This window comes from Papaver somniferum, chromosome 6, assembly GCF_003573695.1.
Source record: "Papaver somniferum cultivar HN1 chromosome 6, ASM357369v1, whole genome shotgun sequence".
Taxonomy (NCBI): Eukaryota; Viridiplantae; Streptophyta; class Magnoliopsida; order Ranunculales; family Papaveraceae; genus Papaver; species Papaver somniferum.
Genome location: NC_039363.1, coordinates 178,861,612 through 178,888,052, shown reverse-complemented (window position 1 = coordinate 178,888,052; position 26,441 = coordinate 178,861,612). Strand labels below are relative to the sequence as shown.

Genomic DNA, 26,441 nt, shown 5'->3' with positions numbered 1-26,441 from the left:
CTAATTGTGAACTCATTAATAGTAGTATTAATGAGTTCACAATTAGGTTTCAATTATAAAATGCTCCAGAGTTTATGAGATAGGAGAGCATATATGGTTACTGTGGATGGAATTCACTGATAAAATGCTCTAGAATTTTTCATTTTGTCTCACCCATTTTTGGAAATTCCTCCGAGGTTTTCTAAACTTTCTGTACTCGCTATCTAGACCATAAATGGAAAGTTCTTACTCGGATGATATAAACTCCATGTCTTCAAAGCTAGCAACAAACCTCACTCTTCTAGAAAACCTAGAACCAACTCTGGTAATAGAAGATGAAATATCAAACTTGTGCAATGAAAACCTGCAACTCATGGTCACAGAAAAGCTCAACTGTCCTTACCTTTATCCTCAAAACACAATAAACGCTGATCACAAAGAAGTGTTCGGTGTCTCATATGAACCAGCAGTTTTTCATGTTTTATGTGAAAATAGAGTCGAAAACAGGTTGGTCATCACTCTAAAAGCTAGAGATGATGTAGGTTATGTAACCAGAGGTAGTCCTTGGCCGTTCAAGGGATACCTGATGCAGATAAGAATGAGTAATGGATCTGTTTCTCCGGCTGATGTGTGTATGAGGTAGGAATATATGTGGGCTAACCTAAACAAGCTGCTTCCCAAACATCATTTTAGTGGTATCCCTAGAAGAATTGCTGAGCGGATTGGTGAAGAAGTGAAGCTAATGGATCCTGAAGATGGTTTCCCTGCAGATAGAAGGAGATCAGTCTGTGCTTTGGTAAAGATGGATATGAAAAAAAACCCTACCAAGGAAAGTAAAGAGGACGATAGCAGGTCAAGAAACAATAGTGGGTCTGTGGTTTGATAAGATGCCCAGAAGGATTTTCTCAAGACGCAGGAAATCAATCATCCAACAGCAAAATGTGGAGATCCGCACCCTATTCCTCAGGAACTGATTGATCATCTCAACGTGTTGGAAGCGCTCCCTCTGTTTAATGCTACATCAGCCTTCATGATGAATATACCGGAGAATATGCCGAAGGATGAATCAATTATACCAAACCCAGTGGATCTGACACAACAAGATGTTAACACCATCAGACTCGCTATCAACAACCCAAGAGTACGACTCAGGAAGGCAAGTCCGAATACACCACTAGATCTACCCCAAAACCAGAAAAAAACAAGATATGACTATGGTGCTCTAAAACAGTTCCTGTGGGTATCAACCAGTAGCTCCGACTCGGTCTCAAATCTCTCACTACCTCCTCCGATCCCAAACCTGCTTTCAAACGAGTTTTTCAACAAGATCGATAACTCTTCCAACTCGGCTTCCCTTGGTAACTCAGTATTTTCGAACGCTGGGTTGCCTCAGCTTCCTGAATCGTTAGCTTATCCACAGGGTTTTGCTGAACCAGGAGTAATTCCAAACTCCTTCTTTGGTACGGGTTTCTTTGACCCTACTCATTCAACAATCCCTGTTCAACTATCTGACCTTGAGCTAAACCTTCCACCTATGAGTATGACTACTACTCAAGTTTCTGCTCAGAATGGTAAATCAAAACAAGATCTTCAACGGTTAACCCCCAACCAGGTTCCTCTAAATCTATCTGCTTCTCAACCAATTCTCATGGGTACTCCAGTTGGTATAGCAGGATCCTCTTCAATCTATAATAGGTTGCTAATGGATGCTAACTACGCCGATGTTATCTGCAGCTCTCAAAAGCCCAGATGCTATCGCGACTCAACAACAGATCATGAGACAAATTTTCAGAGATGAAAGCACACAGGAAAATGAACCTACCTATCGTAAGGGAAAGAAGGTCCAGATAATTGACGGGGAATATACTATCTCAGTCCCTGGCAAGAAACCACCAGCACCGAGAGGATCGAGAGGAAGGGGAAAAGCAACAACGAAAACACAAGAGTCGCTGGTCTTGAACGAACTGAATGATGTGATGGTAGATACCCCCTCGACTCGAAAAGGAAGAGTTAAAAAAGTCCTCAAGAGGCCAAAAAAGTTGGTTCAGGTGGATAAGCTTATGGTAAATGAACCACACCCACAATCATCTCTTTCTCAATCCTCATCTCCAGCGATCAACCTCCCCCACCAGTTCTACCCTTCATCCAACCCTGAATCAAACACCAATCTTGATGTCCTGGATGATGTCACTGCTGAACTCGCTCAACCCCATGAAAATGTTCAAGCTGAAGGACCTTTGGCTCACACCGCAAACCTTGACTTCTCTGCAGCTCAGGTATACATTTCTAAACATCTCTCCTCCCTAAGATTCTATTCTAGCTTTGATAATACGTGGTTTTTAGATAATATTTCCATATTACTCAGAAGGCCAATAACAGTGATTACTAATTAATAACCAATTTTGGCTTAGCATCAGTGAGAGGACCCACAGACTTAATCTCTTTTGGGTTGAATCCAAGGCCAACGTCTATTGGCCACAACCAAAAACATTAGAGACTAAATTTCAGTATGATCATACAAGGAATTAATAGTCAACTGTGAATATATGTCTTGTGTTTGTAGTAAGGCTGCAGTTTGGTTACTGGAAAAGTTACAAGAACAAGGAAACAGGTTATCAAGGGGTGAAGTGTTTACAAGTGAAGAACAAAATTTCTGGCAATGACTCAAGAGGAAATGAAGTTAAGGTGTTTAGTAGGAATAATATAAGAACTAGTTCTGGAGGAAAAGCTACTATTAGTATCAAGTGTCTAAATGTGGAACGTATCGATGGTGTTTTTTGAAAGGGCATTAATCGATGGTGTTTTAGGAGACTAATTCATCAGATGAAGATCATGACAAATCAGTCTCGATGATCACAAGACAGTTTAGGGATCTTCTGTTGAAGAGAAGTAAACGGTTCTCCAGAGATAATCCTAAAGCATCAGTCAAACCTCATAATCGTATTCTTCCTAAAAACAGGGACACGGATGAAACTGATGACGAGGATATACCTCAGTGCTTTAAGTGTAAGGGATTTGGTCATTTGGCAAACGGGTGCCCAAATCGTAAAAAATACACTGGGAACAAAGGTCTTGTTGCAACTCTTGATGAAATATCTGACATCTATGATTCTAATGAAGACGAGAAATCAAGTGTTGCACTTCTTGGTGAAAATATTGATTTTGATAATTGTAGTAATACATACATCAATCTTGATATTATTTCAGAAGAAAACTCAACCAATCTGGAAGATGAAATTGACCTTTCTATTGGAAACTTCGTGAATAATGTTTCAGATTCAACTATGTGTCTAGCAGCTTGCACACCGCAGATGCCTGAATTATACCCACGGTTGACATGCTCATATTTTTCACTCAAAGGTCATGAACTATCAAAGTGTTACAAGTACAAACAAAAATTGAGATATATCAACATACTTCAACGAAGAGCAAATCGACTAGCAAACAAGCTTAAACTAGCTCAGAAGACCGCTGAGGTATGTAAGATCTTATCTTCGTCTAAGAAGTTAGTTTCCAAGAACAAAACAAGACCATTAGAGAAGAAAGTATGGTCAAATAATTTTGATAGACATGGGTATGTGGATTCCTCTCAAGAGGAAAATGGTGGACAAATTGTTGTTCACCGCAACGCAACTTGATTGTGTTGATTTGTAAACCTTGTGTCATGCGCATGACAAAAGAGACAAGACTATGTACCTCTCAGGCTTTAGGAAAAGGTTGCTCTTCTTTTCTTAGTTTTGTTTTTTTGGAATCCCTGTCTATCAATAAAGGAAGGTTATTCTCGACAATTCTACTCTCTTTAGGGTTCAGAATTGTGCATGCACGAACCTGTTAAAGGTTAACGCTACATTCTTTTTTCCTTCCTTGAAACCTCTTTTTATCTTAAGACCACTTGTTGAGATTGTGATTTCCTCTCACAAACCCATACGTTTATGGATACTCCAAGTATCATGTCTTCTGATGGAAAAGATGTTAATATGATTGTCAAGCCATCAATCATGAAGAAAAAAGAGAAATCTCCGTTAGCTCTGATATTGAAAAGAAAAAGAAGGAATGTGAGGAAGCCTAGAGTTGTTCCTTCAAATTCTCAGAAGTTTTATGATGTCTTGAAGTGTTGAAAGAGATTCAACTAATAAAGGCTTGTAGATGGTGGATTTTCGACAAAGGGTAGAATTGTAAAACTATACTCCAGATTCGGCAACCGGATGAGTATTGAGGCTCATGTCTCTCATCAAAGCATGAAAGCTCATGCCATAAAATCTCTGACTGAGAAGGCTGTCTCTCAGAGTACATGTAAATGTGTAGTCTCTCAGCTGAGGCCACGACACATCTCATGAATACTGAGAAATTTCAGTAATTACTCCGGATCCGACAATCGGATGAGTATCGAGACTCATGTCTCTATGCATGAAATCTCATGCCACCTCTGATGGACAAAGTCTCTCAGAGAAGATGTAAATGTGTAGTCTCTCAGCTGAGGCCACGACACATCTCATACTGTATAGAATCGAAAGATTGGGCGACTCCTAGACAGTATGTCTCCTAGTATAGAGCGACAACGTCTTCGGGATGTAACCAAGTTTTCCCCGACTATGCAAGAGGAATATGACACTCCAGCAAGTTCATATTGCTCAACCCTCAGATAATTAATGCTCCTAGACAGGAAGCCCTTCTAGTATAGAGCCAGAAATTAATTATCTTAAATCGTTTGAATATCCAGCAATATTCTACGATCCATCGCCTGAATATCCAGCAATATTCTACGAGTCGTCAATCAATCGCCTGAATATCCAGCAATATTCTACGATTCCTCGTTATATTTCGTTACTTCAATCTGTGGTTCTTCCCAGGAGAATTCCACAGGTTAGTAATAAATATTCAACGAAACAGGCATCTGAGCATCGAATAAGCCCTGACAAAAATGGTGCAAGTGTAATTAGCGGATAATGCACAGACCAGCATTTTGAATGCACGAACGAGCATTTCAAAAATACGAACGAACGAGGAACCTATGCAAAATAGGAAGGGAAAATAATAATAATAAAATATTAAGAAAAAGCGCCAGGGGACTAGGCTCACCAGCCGGCCAGTCATGCCGTGACTAGTCCCGCGCCCAACTTTATATTTTATCATATTTTTACTGTCTTCACGATCTCATGAAAATCCTCTTGTTCGAGCAAATTTCCTTTATTTCAAAGAAATTATCTAAATCACATGATTTTATCAAAAATAATAAAATTAGGGAAAGGTGTCGCGGGACCGAGCACCAGCTGGCCATGTCTTGGCCGTGGACGGTCCCACACCTCACGTCCCATTATTTTATTATTCCTTCTCAAATTGTGAAAATTCCTTGATTTTATGAATTTTCCCTAAAATCATGAAAATTACTTAATTTCATGTATTTTTTATCTAAATCACATGATTTTATCCAAAATAATAAAATTAGGGAAAGGTGTCGCGGGACCGAGCACCATCCGGCCATGTCTTGGCCGTGGCCGGTCCCACACCTCACGTCCCATTATTTTATTATTCCTTCTCAAATTACGAAAATTCCTTGATTTTATGAATTTTCCCTAAAATCATGAAAATTACCTAATTTCATGTATTTTTATCTAAATCACATGATTTTATCAAAAATAATAAAATTAGGGAAAATTATCGCGGGACCGAGCACCAGCCGGACATGTCTTGGTCGTGACCGGTCCCACACCTCACGTCCCATTATTTTATTATTCCTTCTCAAATTATGAAAATTCCTTGATTTTATGAATTTTCCCTAAAATTACCTAATTTCATGTATTTTCTCTAAAATCATGGAAAATATTAAAAAATTAGGAAAACTTGTGGGACCGGGCTCTAGCTGGCCGGTCATGCCCTAGCCGGTCCCACATGCCCATTATTTTATTATTATTTGGTGTTTTGTTTCATGATTTCATGTAAACTCCCTGATTTCAACAAAATATCTTGGTTTTCAACAAATCCCTTTGATTTTATGAAAATTATCTAAAATCATCAAAATTACATAAAATTGGGAAGAGTGCCTTGGGACCCGCGCCAATGCCACGGCCATTGCCGGTCCCACACTCCCGTTTCCCATTTTATATTTTAATTTATGTCTCTCTTCTCATGGAAGTTCCCTAATTTCGCCAAACTCTCCAGTTTCATGGAATTTCCCTTAAATCGGAGAAAAATACATAAAATCACATAAAACTGGGAAAAGCATGTGGGACCGTGTGTCAGCCGGCCGGCCATGCCCTAGCCGTGGCCGGTCCCACACCTTGTGATTCCTGGTTTATTTATTATTTTCATCATCTCATGTATTTTTCCCAGTTTCAGCAAAACCATGGATTTTTCATATTTTCTCCAAATGTTGCTCAAACGTGCACCAGAAAATATCAAAATTCTCAGGACTGAAGTACGGACATCATGGTGACACAAGAACATCCCCTTGACCGAGCAAGGGTGACCCTGAGGCTTGCAAACAGCTGGTCCCGCATGTTTTAATGATTTTAACCTAATTTGCTCAGTTGCTCATATTAGGTTCGAACTCTTTCCAAACAATTGGAAGTTCACTCAAACGACCATCTACTGGTCCCACGACCACCAAGAGCCGGTCTCATGACCTCTTGGTCGGTCCCTCATATTTTCTGCATCAGGTTTTATGATTTGTCGCTCACATGAGCATTATTTCAGTAAATAATTAAATCAACATTTAATCATTCTTTCACCAACTGGTCCTCAAGAGACTTTGGTATTTTTGCTCATTCGAGCATTTGGGCGTTATATGATGAACTCGTCATCCCATGTAGCCGGTCCTTTGTGATTTGCAGTAAATCATCATCTCGGTAAAATTAGGGTTTTGAATCCAGAAATCTGCAGAAACGAGATTCTGAGAAGATTCGAACACTCTGATAATTTTATGTTGATTCCATGATTAACATTCATATTTATTTTGCTCGACTCATCAGTCAGTAACTTAAATTAATATTTTATTTGGTCCAGCTACCAACAATTCATCAAAAGATCAATATTTGTTCAAACTAGCAATATTTGCTCGAACTAGCAATATTCGGTCGAACCGGCAATATTTACTCAATTAGCAATATTCGCTCAGACTAGCAATATTTGCTCAAATCAAAGAATATTGGTTCAACTATCAATATTCAACAATTTAGCAACACAGTTTTGCTCGTCTTAGGTTATGATGATACCTCGTCTCAGCAGACACATTAAATTCATGAGTTTCGAAACATTTGCTAATCATGTTCAACTCAACAATACATGGACTCATCGTCCCATAAAGTCAGCAACTGACTCCACAATCACGAGATTTCAATCATGTCACATTGGGGGATACTAACTAGGGTTTTGGTCTGGCGGTCTACGGCACGTGTGTTCACCCACGATGAGAATGTGAGCAAGTTGTGCAATCAGTTGGAAGAGTCAGCAAAGTAGTGGGTGTAAAGTTAACCAAGTCTCCGCACGATGAGTAATTGGTTTTAACACGATTTTCCCATTTCCCACTCTCTGATTCCATCAACTGTCACACTTCATGGGATCATGGTGTTTTCAACTATGGCATTATAAAATGTCTCTGAATCCTGATTGAAAAGACAGGAGTTTTCGAACATTCGAACAACATTCGCCAAGGCGAGCAATTTCTCATCAAAGTTCATACAGACAATCTTGCGTCTACACGAACTCACAGAAGTTACTCTCAATTGAGCAAAATTCAATCATTCGGAGCATTTTCACGTTGAATTCACAACACACCTACAATCTCAGATCACCATTGATCTCACGCATTTCTCAGCTTCCCTCCTACAGATCAACCCATCCTCTCTCGTGACCGAATTGACTATGGAACGACCATTGTTCTTGGTTTAGACCGGGGTCTTACAGATTTATCTGTCGAACTTAAAGCACTCCCTTCTTGCAGTGCATCTGTGTGAGGTTCAACATTTCGTGCGGTTCAAGGAGTCTCCACACGGTCGACTCTTCAATTCCGTAAAAACCAACAAATCGTTTTTCCCCACTCACAAGGCTTTTGTGTTTAAGACTCATGAGATTCAGAAGGACCTGGTTCGACATCAGTCAAGAAGGTTTATTGATATTAATTCCTATCTTCCTGAACCTTATGTCCCAAGGGCTGTTGACGACAAGGAGTTCGGGGACGATAAAGAATTCTTCAAAGGTCTTACCGTCTAGTAAATCTTCTATTTGTTTAGAATAATAACTAGAGTTTGGAATAGCCATTATTGTGATTACACATAGCTATGTCCAACGTTTTCATCTTCATGTTTTTAGGTTTATTTGTTTAAATTCTAAAATTGTTTGGAAGATGATTTTTGCATTATTAATCTTTATGGTTTTATATATTGCAATTTGTTATGGGATATGTGTGTTTGCGTCCGTGAACTATGATTGTCACATACCTTGTCAAAACTTAAGTCTTTCATATGTCGATATGCATGTATTGATAAAAGAATGAATGAGATTTTGACATTACAAAAGTTAAGCCTATTATGTCATTTACTGATGGAAGATAGGTTAAAATCTTTTGTTTACGGGGATTATGTCTATTGTATGTCATTTTGCAAATAGTGATGGAAAATAGAATGAATCCTTGTGTATTCCGCAGTATTGATCTTCCCTGATCCATAATTTTTATGTATGTACTGTGAGGCTCCGTAAGTTCTCTTATGTCGAGCATGACCAATTAAATTCATCACTTCTTGTGGTTAATTTGGTTGTATATTTCCGATTAAATTAATTATGGGCTCTCTTGTGATTAATCTAATTGAGTATTTTGGATTCAAATTCATATTCGTATGTGATTTGTTATGTCCAAAGAAATCCTTCTTTTTTTTTTGAAATTAAGGTCGCTCTTGTTGTTCTTTCAGGAATGACATATTATGGGGGAGAGTTTTTAATTGAACTTGTGCTTAATTGCCAAATCTTTATGGGGAGTGCGGCTGTGGAATATTATAGGGGTTATCTTGTATCTTTATAAACTCCTTGATGAAAGCATTTAGCTTCGGCTATAGAATTGCATCTAAAAAAGTTGATATGTGCTTTCTTTTGGTCATGAAATGTCTCTTCTGGATATTTCATTAGGATCCCGTTTTCGTACCTTTGCCAATTTTATTGACAAAAAGGGGGAGAATTAATATGTAGTTCACACTACAAATACATATGGTTTTCGGATAATTATGTAAGGGGGAGTGGTTTCCATGTGAGATCGAGTATTGACTAAGGGGGAGTGATACATATCACCATAGTATTGTTCTCGAAGTTGTGATACAATTGAACTTTGATGTTGTATAATAATACTATGACACTGTATAACAATGATTGAGAATTCTTGTTTTCTCATTGTTATAGCTACGGATTTTCAACAATGATGATGCTGAACTTACAACCTTGGGGATCATTGGAGTACTTGGAAGTGACGAAGATTTCGAGTAATGTTGATGATTAGACATGTGGAATAGGAGCTACAAAAGTTTATTCATTTATTTTTGTATTCCATATGTATTGATAGTTCTGTCACTAAAATTGACAAAGGGGGAGATTGTTAGAGCACTGCTCGGTCGAACTCGCATGCGTTGCTATCTCAAGCATGTTTGTCAATGTTAGTGACCAAAAATATAAGTCTTGATTTCTATTCTACTATAGCTAAGTCTCGGATTAGGATAGAAAGTGTAGTTGAGCTCAAGAACTCCATGGCAATCATCATACAAGACGAAGAACTACTCAAGGAACTGGTGGAACTTCATCGACTAAAAGGTATGTGGAGACTTGAACTTATCAATCACTCAAAAGTCTATCTACTTTATCTCCTATTTTTGAGACAAAAAGTCGTTTTGCTATATAGACTTTGATTATACACATTTGCTATTTCGAGTCGAGTTTATCTCGCTTATATATTTCTCGAATTGCGTGTTGGTAAGCTTTCGCTTTGCCCAAGTTCATCTTTACCTAGTGACGAAATTCATGTTATGTTTCAATCACTTTGAAAATGGCTTTGACGAAAAATGGTTTGTGAATAACAACTATATAACGTCTTCTAAAAATGTTTCAATATGATTGAAATGAGAGTTTAGATTGTATAACCAATGTTGGATATAAGCATTGTGTGGTAACACATATATGTATAAGTCCTTATTCCTTGAACCAAAGTTTGCGTACTTTGTTGATCAGGAAAACCAGAACTAGAGCTATGAACTCAGTCCGCGAACTCAGACCGCGAACCCAATCCGCGTACTGGTGGAAGTTCCCATTCCGAGAAAATCTGTTGGAGTTTGTGAACTCCTTCCGGGAACTCAAGTCCGCGAACTAAGTCCGCGTACTTGAGTTGGTTATATCTAAAGACGGTTATTTGTGAACTTATATTTATATTAACTAAGGAATGCAATTTGCAAACTGTGGCTATAAAGTTCATGAATCGATTCGAGTGAATCAAATTTTTTTTGCTTCAATTGTGTCTTGTATACTTCTATAAGATTTATACAATTGAACAACTCTCTAACTAGTTCATTTGAGTCATTTGAACTAGTTATGGTGAAGAAGAATATGGTTGATATGAAAGTGCCCATATGCTAACCATTTGGTTAACTATTGTTGAACCAACAAATGTACATGCTTGGGTACGGTTACACAAACCTAAAATCGTGCATTTCATTTGTGTGTAAGACTATATAAGGGAGAACTATAGCAACTGGGAAACCTAATCCCCATACCTCCTGTGTGATACTAGTTGTATTAGCTAGAGTTGATTCTCCTTTAACCTTAGGTTTCTTCTCGAGACCCTGTAGGTTAACGACTTGAAGACTTCATTTGGATTGTGAAGTCAGACCGATATTACTTTCTTGTAGTTGTGTGATCTTATCTTGCTGATTCTATCGTGTTGAGTACAATCGTAAGGATTGGCTTGAGATTAATATCTTCGATGGGCAAGATATAAAAGTAGTCACAAACATCTTCGTCTCACCGTTTGTGATTCCACAATATCTTCTTTCGCCGCGTCGATTAAGATTATTGTGAGGTGATTGATAATTGTAGGATGTTCTTCGAGAATATAAGTCTGGGTTATCAATTGGTTCCTGTTCACCTTGATTTATCAAAAGATGGAACAAAAAACTTGTAGGTATTTCTGTGGGAGACAGATTTATCTATTATCATAGATTTTTCTGTGTGATACAAATTTGTTTATTAAAGTCTTCGACTTTGGGTCGTAGCAACTCTTAGTTGCGGGTGAGATCAGCTAAGGGAATCAAGTGCATAGTATCCTGCTGGGATCAGAGAAGTAAGGAGCGCAACTGTACCTTGGATCAGTGTGAGATTGATTGGGGTTCAACTACAGTCCAGACCGAAGTTAGTTTGTAGTAGGCTAGTGTCTGTAGCGGATAAATGAAGAGGAGCCTTATTATTATTTATTTATTTATTATTATTGGAAAAAGAGTATGACATTAACTACTTGGAAACCTAACAAGCTAAGTTCCAACGACATACTACTACATTAATTGAACAGGTTGTCATGTCAACCTACCGGCGAGCCTCATGGGTAACCTGGCCAAGGGAGCCGAAGCGGATGGGGGTGGGGGGGTGGGGGGGTGGGGGCTTTGATTGTGTCACAAGGGGGGCAAACTAACACTACCTTCCATGTTAATTCCTGCAATATTACGCCACTGGGGGATCGAACCTGGGACCTCCTGGAGCGCATGAAACTTTGGGAAACGGGGATGACCAGCTGAGCTAGGTGCCCGTTTTTTTTGTTTTTTTTTCCGGCTCACTCTTTTATGTGTAAGACAATTGTCTATGGGGCTTTTATATAAACTCAACCAATGATTACCTTGCTACAAAATCCACGACAGTATCAGGATCCCACAGAATCTCTTTAGAGAAACATAAAACTGCAAAAATAAAAAGAAAGTGATTCAATAATGATTAATTGCGAGGACGAATCTTTCAAACGACTACCATGTCATTTCTAGCATCTGAGTTTCACATTCAATTATGAACGTATAATAAGGATTGTAGAATGATAAAATAGAACTCAATCTATAGCCGTAAGAACTGTTTCAACTTAAAAAGGTTTAGAGTGTCATCCTAAATAGCTCAGAATTAACTCCAAAAGATGAAGTCTCAAGAATGCAAGAAACCAAAGAGTATTATTTATTTATTTTATATGCAAGCCAAATATGCTTCACTACTCCCCCACACTTAAACTCCACATTGTCCTCAATGTTCAAAACCGAAAATTCTGATTTCTGACATAACAGCCCTGAAAAACTCAAAAACTGTACAAATGGGTAGGGAACTAGTAAAAACATCCTAAACGAAAGTTGTTCGCCTACATCTTTTATATAAGGTGTAAAAAGTGCACAGTGTTTCGATAAACAGTCTGACTTTTACGGCCTCCGGACTGACAGACATGCAATCTGAAAAAGTTCTGTAAAAATACCGAAACTCAAATGTCCTGGCCAATCGGTCCAACTTAACAGACTCCAAATTCAAATTTTATTTTTTGGAAAATAAAGGTGAGTCTATCCTCTTTAAAAGTTGGGGTCGACCACTCAAATCGGACTCCGTATGAAGTCTCGAGAGTTGTCTTCGTGATAACTGCACAGTCAGAATTTTCTGACGAGAATTCGTCAAAACTTTCATTATAGATATAGGACTTTGTAAAATCTAAGATGGGAATGCAAGATATGATATGAAAAACTAAGAAAACTAAAAACAAAAGGGATAGAGATACAAAACCGATGGGTTGCCTCCCATGAAGCGCTTGGTTTAACGTCGTCAGCCCGACGTTATTGTTATCGTTCGTACACCAATAATCTGAAAATCTGATAATCCTTCCAAATAACAATCTACAATTCAAGTAATAGATTCACACAAACATTAGCACAAGATATAAATATTGAAGCTATCAATTTATTGAAGTTTCCCCCACACTTAGTCCTTGCTACACTCGGAAGTGGATAGAGAACATAGAATTCGGGAACTTTAAAAGGTTCCTCAGTTTGGTGAACCTGCACAATACTCGAATCAAACACATCAAGTGGTGGATACTTGAAAGAAAAATAATCCGTTAAAACTTTCGAAGCAAACAACTGCAATCCTAAGTGAGGTATTTTCTTAAAAGTTGGGTTAACAACTCTTTGCGAAGCTACTTCGATTAGAGGAAAAGGATCAATAGATATAGAATTATGCAAAGGATTAGACAAACCTTGTACGTAATCCTCATTAATTATCTCCAATGAATTATTTACCTCAAGTATATCGTGGTCCTCTACCAAACTATTGTTATCTATCTCAATTGGGTCTTCCACGACTTCAAACAATTTGGTCTCATTCTCAATCTTCATCTCTTCAACACTCTCGTCATCTGAATCAAAATTCCGCTATCAGGAACTCTTCTTCAGTATAGATTTTGGGGTATCCTGTATTAGTATCCGTCGAGGGAATAATCGAGTCTACTTCTTGCAAATCAACTGGCCTAAAAATATTGTAATCCGGATATTCATTGTAACGTTGATATGCATTTGAGTATGTTACACCATTCATAACAATGGTTCGGTCATACCAAGGCTCCTCCTTTTGAATAGGAGAATGATCATTATTAAGATCCGGAGTTTGAATAACTTCTTCATTATTACGTGGACTTTCCAAAGGTTGCTCATCGTCAAAATATTTGTTGTCTTCGTTAGGAATTTCAGAATTAATTTGGTTTTGAGGCCAAACTTCTTATTCGTTCCTTGTATCCCTGAGTTGAGCAAGCTGTAACTTTAAATTGTCCACATTTCTTTGAATTTCTTGGAGTTGCTCATGTGTTTTCTGATCCATGGTATGGAGCCCCTGTTGTACCAGTTTAAGGCACGATTCTACAAAACTAGAAATTTTCTTATTAAGAGCATAACTATACTCCCATCCCTGTGATTGCTCACTTACATGCCCATCACAAGGTTGTTGACATGTATGAGAATATCCGTAAGGTACTGTGGGATATTTGATCATAGCCAAAAGATTGGTTTTGATTATACCCATAGGATGGTTGGTAGTTGTCATATGAATGAAATTGAAAACCATATTGATTACCATTGTTGTATGATTGATATTGTGCACCATACATGTTATTTCCGTAAGGAAACATGACGATTCACAAGAACAAAAGAGAATATAAACAAAAATCTAAAAACAAAAACAAGCTAAACAAATAACAAATCAATTAGCGACTGCTCTCCAACAGCGGCGCCAAAATTTGATGGGTTGTCGCACGCACAACAAATTAATAGCATGTCGTCAAGATCATTAGGATGGATGTGTTCAAGTGTGTCGTTGGACAAGTCCATCATTCTCGGGAATGCAGATTCAGAATGATTAGCAGTTGATGAACTAGGAACCTGTACATCGGAACTCATCCTAGGAAGACGTTCTCCATGATTAACCCAAAATCTATAGGACTTGTCAACCCCATACAAAAATAAGTCCTCCGAAACCTTTTTTATGCTGAGCTTCTTGTAGTTACGATACTTGTTGCATGGACAGAAACATTCATTCTCACCTAAGTTATCTTTTACGAATTGAATAAAAGATATCATACCATCAATATATTCATCTGAGAATCGAGGTACGTCCATCCAGTCTTTACTAGGAGGTATATCAGACATCTACCAGTTACATATGCACAAAAACAATTACTGTACATAAACAGAAGTCTGTAGTACTACTACACATGGAAAGAATAGGTTCCTTAATTGACAAATAATCTTCTACAGGAACACACTTGGGCTTGGTGTAAACTGCACATGGATAGCTTATTCCTCTCTTACATGTAATAGCATTAGCAGATTTATGAATCTCTTTAATTAGATATGTAACATCTTGAGACACGGACCCGAGTATGATCATTTATAAACACCTTAACAAAATGTGCGTCTCACATGAATCATCTATATACAGCTATATATACTCCACATATACAATTATAGTATCTTTTTAAATAAAGTCATCATTTATTTTGTGAGCTACTTGCGGGTGGGGGCTCTAACATGAACACCAAGACTCAGAAGTCATATGCTCTACATTTAAGTCATGATTACGAACTTGATAGAAATATTTGTTTAAATATCCAAATGCTTAGATTTGCTAACCGTGCCCTACATGAGTTAGTCTGATAAAAAAATTAAATGCATGTTTGAATGCCCGTGGAAACCTTGTAAGCATTAGAATGAGTACTCTTAATATCTTACCTGGGCCTGATTCCTTTTCTGAAGTTTAAGAGATTCAGCGTCGAGATTTGAGACAACACAAAATGCACTTCTACCACCTTCAAGAGTAAAATGTAGGTGATGAATAAAATATAGTTGATAAATAAAATATATAAAGCATGTAAACTGGTTCAACTACTAATTTATACCCCAATAGAAAACAGAGTTATGAAGATAACATTAGATAAAGGTACCCATCCATTCATCTCGATTCATATGCAACAATAACGAAGGAACCTTGACAGTTAATTACCGGCCAATGAGGATGTCAAAAAAATATCCAGTTTTCGACAGAAGTTTGAAATCAAGGTAAAACTACTCCTGTCAAACAGGGTCATGTCATGTGCATGGGAATGATAAATACACACAAACTATGACTGTCTTGCAACTAATCCAAGACACAATTCATAACAAAATAGTCTTGTGATATTCAATAGAAACACACAATCCAGATAACTTACAACCTAACATAGATGAGCAATTCAATATGAAATAAAAGTGAAACTAGTCATCCTGACCAGAAGTCATATGATAGCAAGCACCCACAAACTCCATAAAGTAACTGAAAAGCCATGTTAAATAAAATAGACAAATAGACCCCCACTTTGTTCTTCCAAGGTAACATTAGGTCTTGCCATACAGAGCATACAATAAAACAAGCATCCCAACCACTCAGGAAAACTCCAGCAACTAAACCCAAAACCCCTTTTACGCAAACAACAAATTAAACACAATTTATTCAACACTAATAAGCCAACTAACTCAAGTCTCCTTTCATTCAAATGAACTAGTAAGCGCTAATACATGTTCAACACTCATAAGCCAACAACAACAACAACCAGCCATATGTAATTAAGCAAATGCATCTTTGTTCATGATACTGACGATACTGTTGTTGCCTTTAGGTATCCCAAGTATCATTCCGTAGAGAGACAATTTTACAAGAAGCTAAACAATTTTTGTTAAAATTTCTACCAGAAAAACAAGCTTCCAATCAGCTATTAGATAAATGGATAGACTTTCTTCAAACCCTAGATTTAATAAACCTATTTTTAATCCCCCAAAACAAGACTCCATTTGTTCTTTAAGTTCTAACAAGATTTACATTGGGACCCGATATTCACCAAAATCAATCACTTCTTCACTTCCCCATCAAAATTCACCCAATTAAGTTCATAGAAACAAACAGAATTAATAATTCAACAATTCCTAACCCCTACTAACATTTCAAGCAAAAAATATAGAGAAAATTAAGAAATAGTGTTTCCAGTTACCTGTATCATATCATGTCAGGGGAGAAGAAAAACTGAAGACCAGAGCCAACAATATCCTGCTCGGCGAATTGAATGATTGTTCTACGGATGTAAATCAGAAGAAGAACTTGGGAAAGTTATGATTTCAATCGAGATGAAGATTGAAATCGAAATAAAAATTGAAATTGAGATGAGAATCAGCCGAAAGAAATCGAGATGAAGATTCAAATCAAATTCTCCGACTGAATCAAACCCACCACTAGAGATGATTGAAACCAAAACCTAGGGTTTCATATTTTTCGTTTCTTTGGAGAATCCGAAAGAAGAGAGAGAAAAATTAATCAGATAAATAAAACAAAACTAGTGACAAAACCCCTAGGTGAACAAACTAGTGATAAGAAAAAACCGGTCATTTTATTTTTAACAAATAAAAACCGTTTCAAACAAAACTGGGACAAAAACCCCAATTCAAATAAAAATTTTAAAATTCAGTTTTTATTTGATTTCTAAATTCCAAAATTAACCTTCCGCATATAAAAACACTTTCAAAGGAAAGTTTGGCGGAAACAAGAAAGAAAAAAATTTCCTCTCTGAACCGAACATATCAGATGAAAGTGTGATTCTTCTTTCCTAGTTTTCTTCGTTTTTTTCGTTTCAATTCAAAGATTCGTCATCATCTTCTCCCAATTTCAATTCAAAAATTGAGAGAGCAATTTTAGGTTTGTTTGATTGAAGAACCGGAGGAGAAGCTACAAGTTTTGAGATCTGTTTATTCGAGATACGTAGAAGAATCCAATTCAGTTGTTCGAAGAAGAGAAGATAAACGTAGTTGTTCGAAGAAGAGAAGAATCCAATTCGTTATTCGAGATCTGGTTGCAATTCAGTTTAGCTGAAATCATATTTCCACTTTTCAAGTTGAAATTGAATCTCGAATTGAAGAATCCAGCTGAACAATCAATCAACTTCGTGTTGATCATCTTCGTCTTCAAAGAATCAATCAACTTTTCAGGTATTCAATTCTCTTTTTTGTGTTGATTTTTGATTTTGTTTGTGTGAATTTGCTAGTCACTCTTGTCGAATAAACTGAATTGATGTTAGCATATGTTTTTTTATGTTTGTGTTGATGTTCTTATGAAGGATTCCATCTCTTTGGAACTGTTTTTCAAAAAAAAAATTGTTGTTGATATTCACATCTGGTGAAACTGTTTTTGGTTTCATCATTTTGTTCTGTAGATTATGGATTCTGTTCTCGCACTTGTATGTCACAAAGAAGATTGTTTAACTCTTCGTATTGGCCTCCAAGAGTCTTTTGCTAATTTGAAGACTAGTATATGCTCAAGTTGGTGTGAATTCTCTCCTCCTTCTATGGAAATTTTTCACATGGTTGATGATCAGCAAAAGGTCATTCATTCTGATTTTGATCTTCAATGTTTGGCTCTATTTAGTATGTATAATAAAGAAGGGATTATGGAGTTACTCGTTAGTCATAAAACTGAGATTTCTGGTTCAATAAGTTCAGGAATTATAGCTTTTGATGACCAGCCACAAAGTTCTGGAATTATACCTTTTGAGAAGCCACGGATTGATTATGATGTTCCAGATAAAATTAAGGAACCGTTGAAGTCTGCTCACTGGTTACATCTCTTTCAAGGAGTTGAACAGTTGTTTCCGGGAGGTGTTGAACAAGTTCGTTGTGATTTACAGAAGTATCACGCAGCAGCTGGTTATGAATACATGGTATATAGGAATGAGAAGTTGAGGATTGGTGCACGTTGTGCTAATAAGAACAAAGAGGAGAAATGTGACTGGCATTTATATGCTGTGTCTGTTGATGGTGTTGTAGGAAGTCCTTTTATTATCAAGGAACTAAATAATCAGCATACTTGTGTTGGTGGATTTGTTAACATGCCACGGATATCGAAGAAACTAGTTAGTAGCTTGATTATTGATGAAATTAAACAGGATCCTAATAAGAAAACTAAGCATATTATGGAATCTTTTACGAGAGACTTCGGCTTTGACATTAGTCGTTATTATGCATACGCAGGTAAGAAGCATGCACTGAATACTTCATGGGGAGAGAACGAGAAATCTTTTATGTTCTTGAACTGGTATAAAAACAAGTTGATTGAAACAATCCTGGTTCTCACGTGGTTTTGGAAGTTGAAGAAGGGACCCATAAATTTCAGAGGATGTTTATCTGTTTTGAAGCTTGTAGTCGTGGATTCAATTTCTGTCGTCCTGTATTATTCGTTGATGCGGCTCACTTGAAAAGCAAGTACCTTGGTCATATGATGGCAGCAACAGGTCTAACCGGAAATGATGGTAAGGTTTTTATCATTTTTTTATGTTGGTTTCATCATTTTTTTATGTTGGTTTCATCATTTTTTATGTTTGGTTTTCATCCCATCTTATGCTTGTGTTATGCTTTCTGTTCATGTTACAGAAATCTTCCCTCTTGCTTATGGTGTGTTTCATCGGAGAATGAAGCGAACTGGAAATGGTTTTTGGATAATTTGAAGAAAGTCCTTTCTCCTTTGCGACCAAAGCTTACTTTTGTGAGTGATCGAGGTATTGGATTGGTAACACAAATTCCTATTGTTTTTCCTGAGGCTTTTCATGGTTGGTGCTACTGGCATATGGAATGCAATATCAATACATGCTTACCAAAGAGTTGCAAAGTTTATAACAAATATGTATTGGGACTGTTTAAGAAATGTGCGTATGCTTCTACTCATAAAGAATTTTCAGAGAATTGGGATAAGTTGAGGAAGGTTCAAAATCAGAAGTTACAAGACTATCTAAGTAGAGCTCCTCTTGATAAATGGGCAAGTTTTTTCTTCAAGGGTCGACGATATGGTAGGTTGTGTTCAAATATTGCTGAGAGTTTCAATGGTTCGGTCGTTGAAGAGAGAGAGAAGCCTATAGCCATCATGGTTGATGAGATCAGGGTGAAGCTAATGGACCAAATGTGTAAACGTCGTGAGGACTCTGCTAACTTAATGAAATGGCGTCAAACTCTATGTCCAGAATATGAAGCTCTACTCCACGACAACAAGATGCATGGATGTAACTACCAAGTCACCAAGTCGTCGGAATATGTGTTTGAAGTTCATGCTTCATTAACACAGACTGTCGATTTGAAAAGAAGAACATGTTCTTGCAACCGTTGGCGTATTGACGGTTTCCCGTGTGCCCATGCTGTCCGTTGCATCATGGTGAATGGAGAAGATCCTTACAATTATGTTGAGCACTACTTTACAGTAAAGTTCTACCGAGAATCGTATAAACATGCAATCAATCCTGTTCCCACAGTCGAAAAGCCCGTGACAGTGTCGCCGAAATCGATGGTTTTTGGTCCGAATAATGGACCACAACCAGGACGTCCATCGAAGAAGAAGAGGATTCCTAATACAGGTTCAGTTGCCAATAAGAAGATGAGAACCTGTGGTTCCTGCAAGGTTTTGACCACCCATAATAAACGGACATGCCCTTCTCGTCAGATTTCATGAGAACTTGGTCATTTCGACTAGACTACAATATGTGGTTCCTGCAAGTCATCGAATTTTACTCTTAGTTTCGTTTGCTAGACTACAATATGTGTTTCATTTACTATTTCATATTTTTTGTTTTAGAAGTTAATATGCTGCAGGTGTTTTCATTTTATATTTTGACTAAGAATAATAATTTTGATTAAGTTTAAGTTTTTCAGAATTTTTACAGGCCTTTATAGTTTGGTGTAACCGAATCAGGTTTCATCATTTTTTTGATGAAACCACAGGGTTTCATCATTTTTTTGATGAAACCAGAAAGGGTTTTATCTTATTTTGGTGGAACCATTGTTTTACTGTCACTTTTTCTTCTATATTTTTGACAACACAGTAGATGATGTTTTGTCTACTGTTTATTGGTGCCGCAAATATATGACACATCATTTATGGATAGTTTTTATAAAAATGAGACATCATATTTTGTAGACATAAGCTTTTAAGGAAATACAACTGAAATAGCACGAAATCGTTTTTTATATAAACTGTAACCATTTCACAAGTACATTAAACTTCAACTAAAACTTGAATCTGCAAGGAGAACTGTATGTCAAGGAGTATCATCATTACAATAACCATTTCAAAAGTAATTTAAAATTCAACTAAAACTGAATGTTCAATAGGACTGGCACGACATGCGAGTATTATTCTATATTGTCAAGGAGTATCTTCAACGCCAACTTTGGTCTCATATTATGCACCTTTTCTCGTATATCATCTGTAGACATGTTTCCTTTCAAGAGGCTCTTCATGTAATAGCAAACATGCAGGCCACAATCGTTCCTGAAAAACCAAAACAATGTCTCAATTGTTACAAAGTGACTAGCTGAGAGTGTTCTGATATTAGTATCTATATGTAAAGCATTCGGTTACAAGTGATGTAATGATTTCAAGCATATGCATATGTGAAATATAAACTTCCAAACATAACTTACCCTATTTGTTCACAACATGTAGGGTTGTGCAAAGAGTATGTTGTTGGCTGACTTGCCTGCTGATCACAGGGGAGCTTTGCGTCGTGCTGTGCAAATGCTGATACTATACGTTGTTTCATGCTTTCAGCACTTTTTCTGCATTCCTCTCCCGTGGAAGCCAAGGAGTTGTAGTGATAAAATTCCCCGGTTTCAAAATCAAAAGTAAGCAATGTCCAATGGTTTACATCTCCAAGTGATGTCAGCAACGGAACGAACAAAAACCGCACGCTATAATCCATTTTGTCGATGAAGCCTTCTATTACAGCACCACATTTCTTTCCTAATGAGTGACATGTCTGAAACAAAATACCAGATAAAAGCTCCTTAATTAGTTACAGACATGCAAGTTTGATGAAACCAAACTTTGTTCCATCAAAATTAACCATATAAACAACATCATTTTTTGTTTTCCACAACTATTTTTTATGCCAAAAAATTTACATTAAACAATTTCGGAGTAAACTTACATAGTCAAATGTGCTTATAAACACAGCTCTCTGGTACTTTGGAGAACCATCTTGTTTCAACTTATTTTTTTGATGTTGTTTTGCAGCTTCAAAATGTAGAACTCTATAATGTCTCCTGCGACGTCAAGTAAATCATTCGCCATTTTTACAGCTGAGTAGTAGTATACGCTTCCAACATTTGGCTTTGACGACGAACAACCTTTCTTATTGTATTCATATTCCATTTTCCTGATAACATCTTCATCAATTACAAATTGAGTTTCGTTTTCTTCTTGTTCAATAATTTGCTTCATTTCAGATTCTACCCGCTCTGCCACCTTGATATCCTCAACGGTATTTGGAGTCAACTCAGTACCCTCTCCTTCTTGTTCATCATTGGTGACTGGCATCGACGAAGAAGATTTGCTCATTTCAGATTCCACCCGCTCTGCCACCTTGATATCCTCAATGGTATTTGGAGTCAACTCAGTACCCTCTCCTTCTTGTTCATCATTGGTGACTGGCATCGATGAAGTAGCTTTCTCCATTTCAGATTCAACCCGCTCTGCCACCTTGATATCCTCAACGGTATTTGGAGTCAACTCAGTACCCTCTCCTTCTTGTTCATCATTGGTGACTGGCATCGATGAAGTAGCTTTCTCCATTTCAGATTCAACCCGCTCTGCCACCTTGATATCCTCGATATTATTTGGAGTCAACTCAGTACCATCTCCTTCTTGTTCATCATCGGTGACTGTCTTCGACGAAGAAGATATGACCTGCTCTTGTTCAGATTCTTGTTGATTTATCATGTTAACATCCCTTGTTATCACCTGCAATATTAAGATACCTAAGTTATTTTACTTTTCATCTTCCTGTGTCAAAACCTAATGCTGTAAAAATCAAAAACTTCTGAAAGAATAAAAGAACTGGCCAATTCATCAAACAAACATTAACTTGAAATGATGAAACCAAATCTGGTTTCATCAAAAAAATGATGAAATGTATAAGAAAATTGTAATATATGCGAGTAATTCAATTGTTACTAAGAAAACTCAAATCTATCTTTGTACCAGTTGTTGTTCCCTGTCCTCGGCATCATATTTTGCTAGCAGTGATTCTTCTTCTTCAGAAAGAACATATGTAGCATTGGTCCTAAGCTTTTCAATCAATGATCGCGCAAATTGGTATTTGGCTTTGAAGGAGTTAGCTTCACTGCTAGCACCAACATTTTCTTCATCTTTCACTTTGACCGGCACTTCATTTTCTTCATCTGGCACAACAATTTCCACTTCATCTACGGGATCAGCCAAGCGCATTTCTGATTCGTCATACTGAAGCAAGAATGATCCCTTTCGGTGACCAATATTCTCCTGCAGTACACAAGAAAAATTGGTTTCAGCTAAAAAATTTGATGAATCCAAAACTGGTTTCATCAAAAAAGTAAATCTGAACAAGAAAATATTTACCAAAATTCGTTTAAAATAAAACAGACGACATACCAAGCATAGCATTTTTAATGGTAACAAGTAATGGTAACAACTCATAGCAATAATCTAATAAAACCCTCGAAGATTTCGAATATTGTCTAACAAAAATATCAAATAAAACCCTCGAAGTTATCTAAGAAACAAAAATTCAGCTAGAATTTTTGATGAAACCAAAATTGGTTCCATCAGAAAAGTAAATCTTCTAAGTAAATATTTACCTTAGACCAAAGTTCTGTTTTTTCTTCAAGATTCTCAAAGTTAGACAATACATGTTGACAGATGTTGCTAAGGTTCCATCTAGCAAACCTCGAATACTTGTCTAGCCCATGCTTTCTTTGTGCGATCTTTGTCATCTCTGCCAACCAATACTGCAAAAAAAAAAAAAAAACAACCAATATTCAAATTAATCATCAAAAACAAGTCGCTTAATATTAAACAACCATTATTGAAAAAAAATACTGAACTTATGAAAAAAAAGAACAAATCTTAACTTACCAGAGGGTATATTACACAACCAACAACATTTTCTACGTCTGTTCTGTTTGTCATTATCGAATCAAGTACATAGTCATGGAAGACTTCCGGCCAGCACACCTTGTTCATATCAAACACCATATACAAGTACTTTGCTGCGAGAGTCTGCCCACATTTGTTAGGGACAAATACTGAAACCAACAGAAACATTACGAAAAACTTGACAAAGTCATCCGCTCTGGTTTCATCATTTGCGGCTTCCAGCATACGCTTTTCAATATCGTTTTTTTTGTCTTTTTATTTCCAGCAAAATAATTAGCCACAAAGACGTTAACCTTTTTAACCAGATCTTCATCAATGTCGTCTGCTTCTACATAATTCACCATTTGGAAACCAAAAGTCACAGCAAAATGTTCTGGAATTGTCCGCAAAATCATTTTCCTTGATCTTGCTAATTTGAAACAATACGGGAGCTTACCATCAAGTCTGTTTTCAATTGTACTTAAAAACATTATTACTGCTTTTGTCTTTTTGATGAGCTCATCTTTGCTCATTACGCCATCATAGAACGGCTCAAAGAAACGCCAGAAAGGACATGATTTAAGAGCTTTCAAATGCAGTTGCTTATTTTTTATCAACTCCTTAATTTTCACTGCTAGCTCGCACAAATGATGCAACGAGCACCTGTATGGTTCCTTATCTCTTTTTTTACCTATTGTGAAACCAAAATTAAACCATAAGAGAATAATAAATAATAATGATGAAACCATAAGACATAAACTTGTAATGATGAAACCATAAGCACGAACAAAGTGATGAAACCATAAGCATAATTGAAACTTGTATGAAACCATAAGATTACGTAACATAGCGCCAATCTCCACAGTTTGAATTCAAATCAACAGCCAATAACAACTCTAGAAGTAAACCAATAACTAAAAATGATGAAACCAATTTTGGGTTTCATTAAGAAACAGAAAATGATATCTGGTTTCATCGCAAATCTGTTACATCATTCTTGCAGACCTAAACCTAACAAATGAAAAGTGATGAAACCCAGAATTGTTTCATAAAAAAAAACAGATTATACTTTGGTTTCATCAAATAAACAACAAATGAAATATGGTTTCATCAATAAAAGAAAAAAAAATATCTGGTTGCATCAAGTATACAAACAATTGAAATCTGTTTTCATTTGGTTACATCAAACAAACTGAAACCTAAACCTAAACCAAAGAAACGATGTAACCAAATGAAAACAGAACCTAACCTAAGAAATGAAACCTAAAAGCAAACAGAAAACCAACCCATAAATCAAATGAAACCTAATAATCTTTTGAATTCAAACTCGAAATCAACTTGAAAGCAAGTTCGATTTCTTACCTTTAGGAGATGGTTTCGCTATTTTCTTTAGCTTTTCATCTTTCTTTTTCGCCTGTTGATTTTGTTTCTTCACCATTTGTGGTTGAAAAATTAGGTCAGATTTTGTAGCAGTGGTTGAAATACGCAACCTTAGAATAAGAGAAGAAGGTAAAATCGAGAAGATGATGACGAATACAGATTGATTTTGAACGATTTTGGCTTAGGGATGAGCAGATTGATTTTGAATGAATACAGGAGCGGATTGATTTTTGAACGAACAGAATGATTTTGAACGAACATGAGCGGAGGTTTTAAGAAACTTTTTCCGTTAGTGGGTCGTTTTCTTTCTCAGCTTCTTTTGGGTTGAATTAGGGGAGGGTAGTTTAGACAGTTTATGATATTTGGGGTTTTTTTATCACTTTTGTTTGGATGGGTTTTTTGTAGAGTTATAACCCGCGGACCGCGTAGAAAAAATATTAGTTTGATAAATGAATGCCCGTCCAAAAATGAAGCCTAGTGAGGGCCCGTCTGTATTATACTATTTTGATAGTCTTGGCCCGTCAAAAATGAATTGACAGGCTTCCCTTGTCAAATTTCTTAAAGGGGCCCTGTCAAAATTACCCTGATTTGGCGTAGTGTCTATAGCTGCAATCTGAGACAATGAAGGAAAGATTGGTTATGGTAAAAACCCTATCGATCTAGAATCGGACTGGTACCACCGGTACAAGTACATCACCGGTACAGGTACATGTTCTTAAAATGAGGTACCAGTCAACTCCAGGTACATGTACCGGGTTCATAAAAAATTCGAATCCTACCGGTTCATGTGCAGCCTTAAATAAAATTGCTTAGAAATGTACCTTTTTACAGGGGTAATCAAAATCAGTCACCAAAATAGGTTTTCTTAAGCTTTTTGATGGTGAAAGACTTAGTTCTTCAATTACTTATGTATTTTTTTTTAACCGCTCTAATCGTAACCATTTTCTCTTTGCTTGAATATAATCAAGACAGATCTGATTTTGGTGATGATTTTGAATTTCATATTTAGAATCGGGAGAAATAAAAAAGATGAAACTAAAAATTGTGCTCTAGATTTTCAGATTTGTGTAAAATAAAAGGCCATGAAACCGAAATCGTGCCCTAGAAATCTGAAACTGAAATAGAGAAGATGAAAACCATACTGAAACTAAGAAAATGAAAAAAAAAATGAAGCGTCGTATTGATACAAACGTGTTTACACGCGTTTGGTTCATGGGTAGCTTGGTAATTTTTGCTCTTTAAAACATTTTTGAACAGCCGTTAACCGATTTGTCCCGCTGAACTATTAGACCGATTTTTGGACCATCTAGCAATTTTAGCCCATTTTTTGTTTCATAGGAGGAATTGACTCATACGCCCGGCTCCCCTAGGGGGCGCATTTTATCACCCCATTCAAATTTCTCACTCCAAAGTTCGGAGAACTAGTTTTCCCCTCTTAAATGACTTCGCACAGAAAAGACGTGGCATGCTGCTGGGCACTGTGCAGTCTTAAAGTGAAGCCTTGCTGACATGATGCCTGTCGCATAGCGCACGCTGACTGGAAACACAATAATATCCATCGGACAAAACAAAGAGACATGATGTACTTCTTCCCCTACCCT

General features: G+C 36.9%; 1 long non-coding RNA gene across 1 annotated transcript; it reads right to left on the bottom strand.

Moving 5' to 3' along the window:
- Nucleotides 1-14,053: 14,053 nt before the first annotated feature.
- LOC113290272 lies at nucleotides 14,054-16,849 on the bottom strand. Its single transcript, XR_003331572.1, has 3 exons — nucleotides 16,529-16,849; nucleotides 15,237-15,313; nucleotides 14,054-14,654 (listed from the first exon to the last, which is right to left on the bottom strand). It is a non-coding gene; the product is annotated as an uncharacterized LOC113290272 (long non-coding RNA).
- Between the last annotated feature and the right edge of the window lie 9,592 nt (nucleotides 16,850-26,441).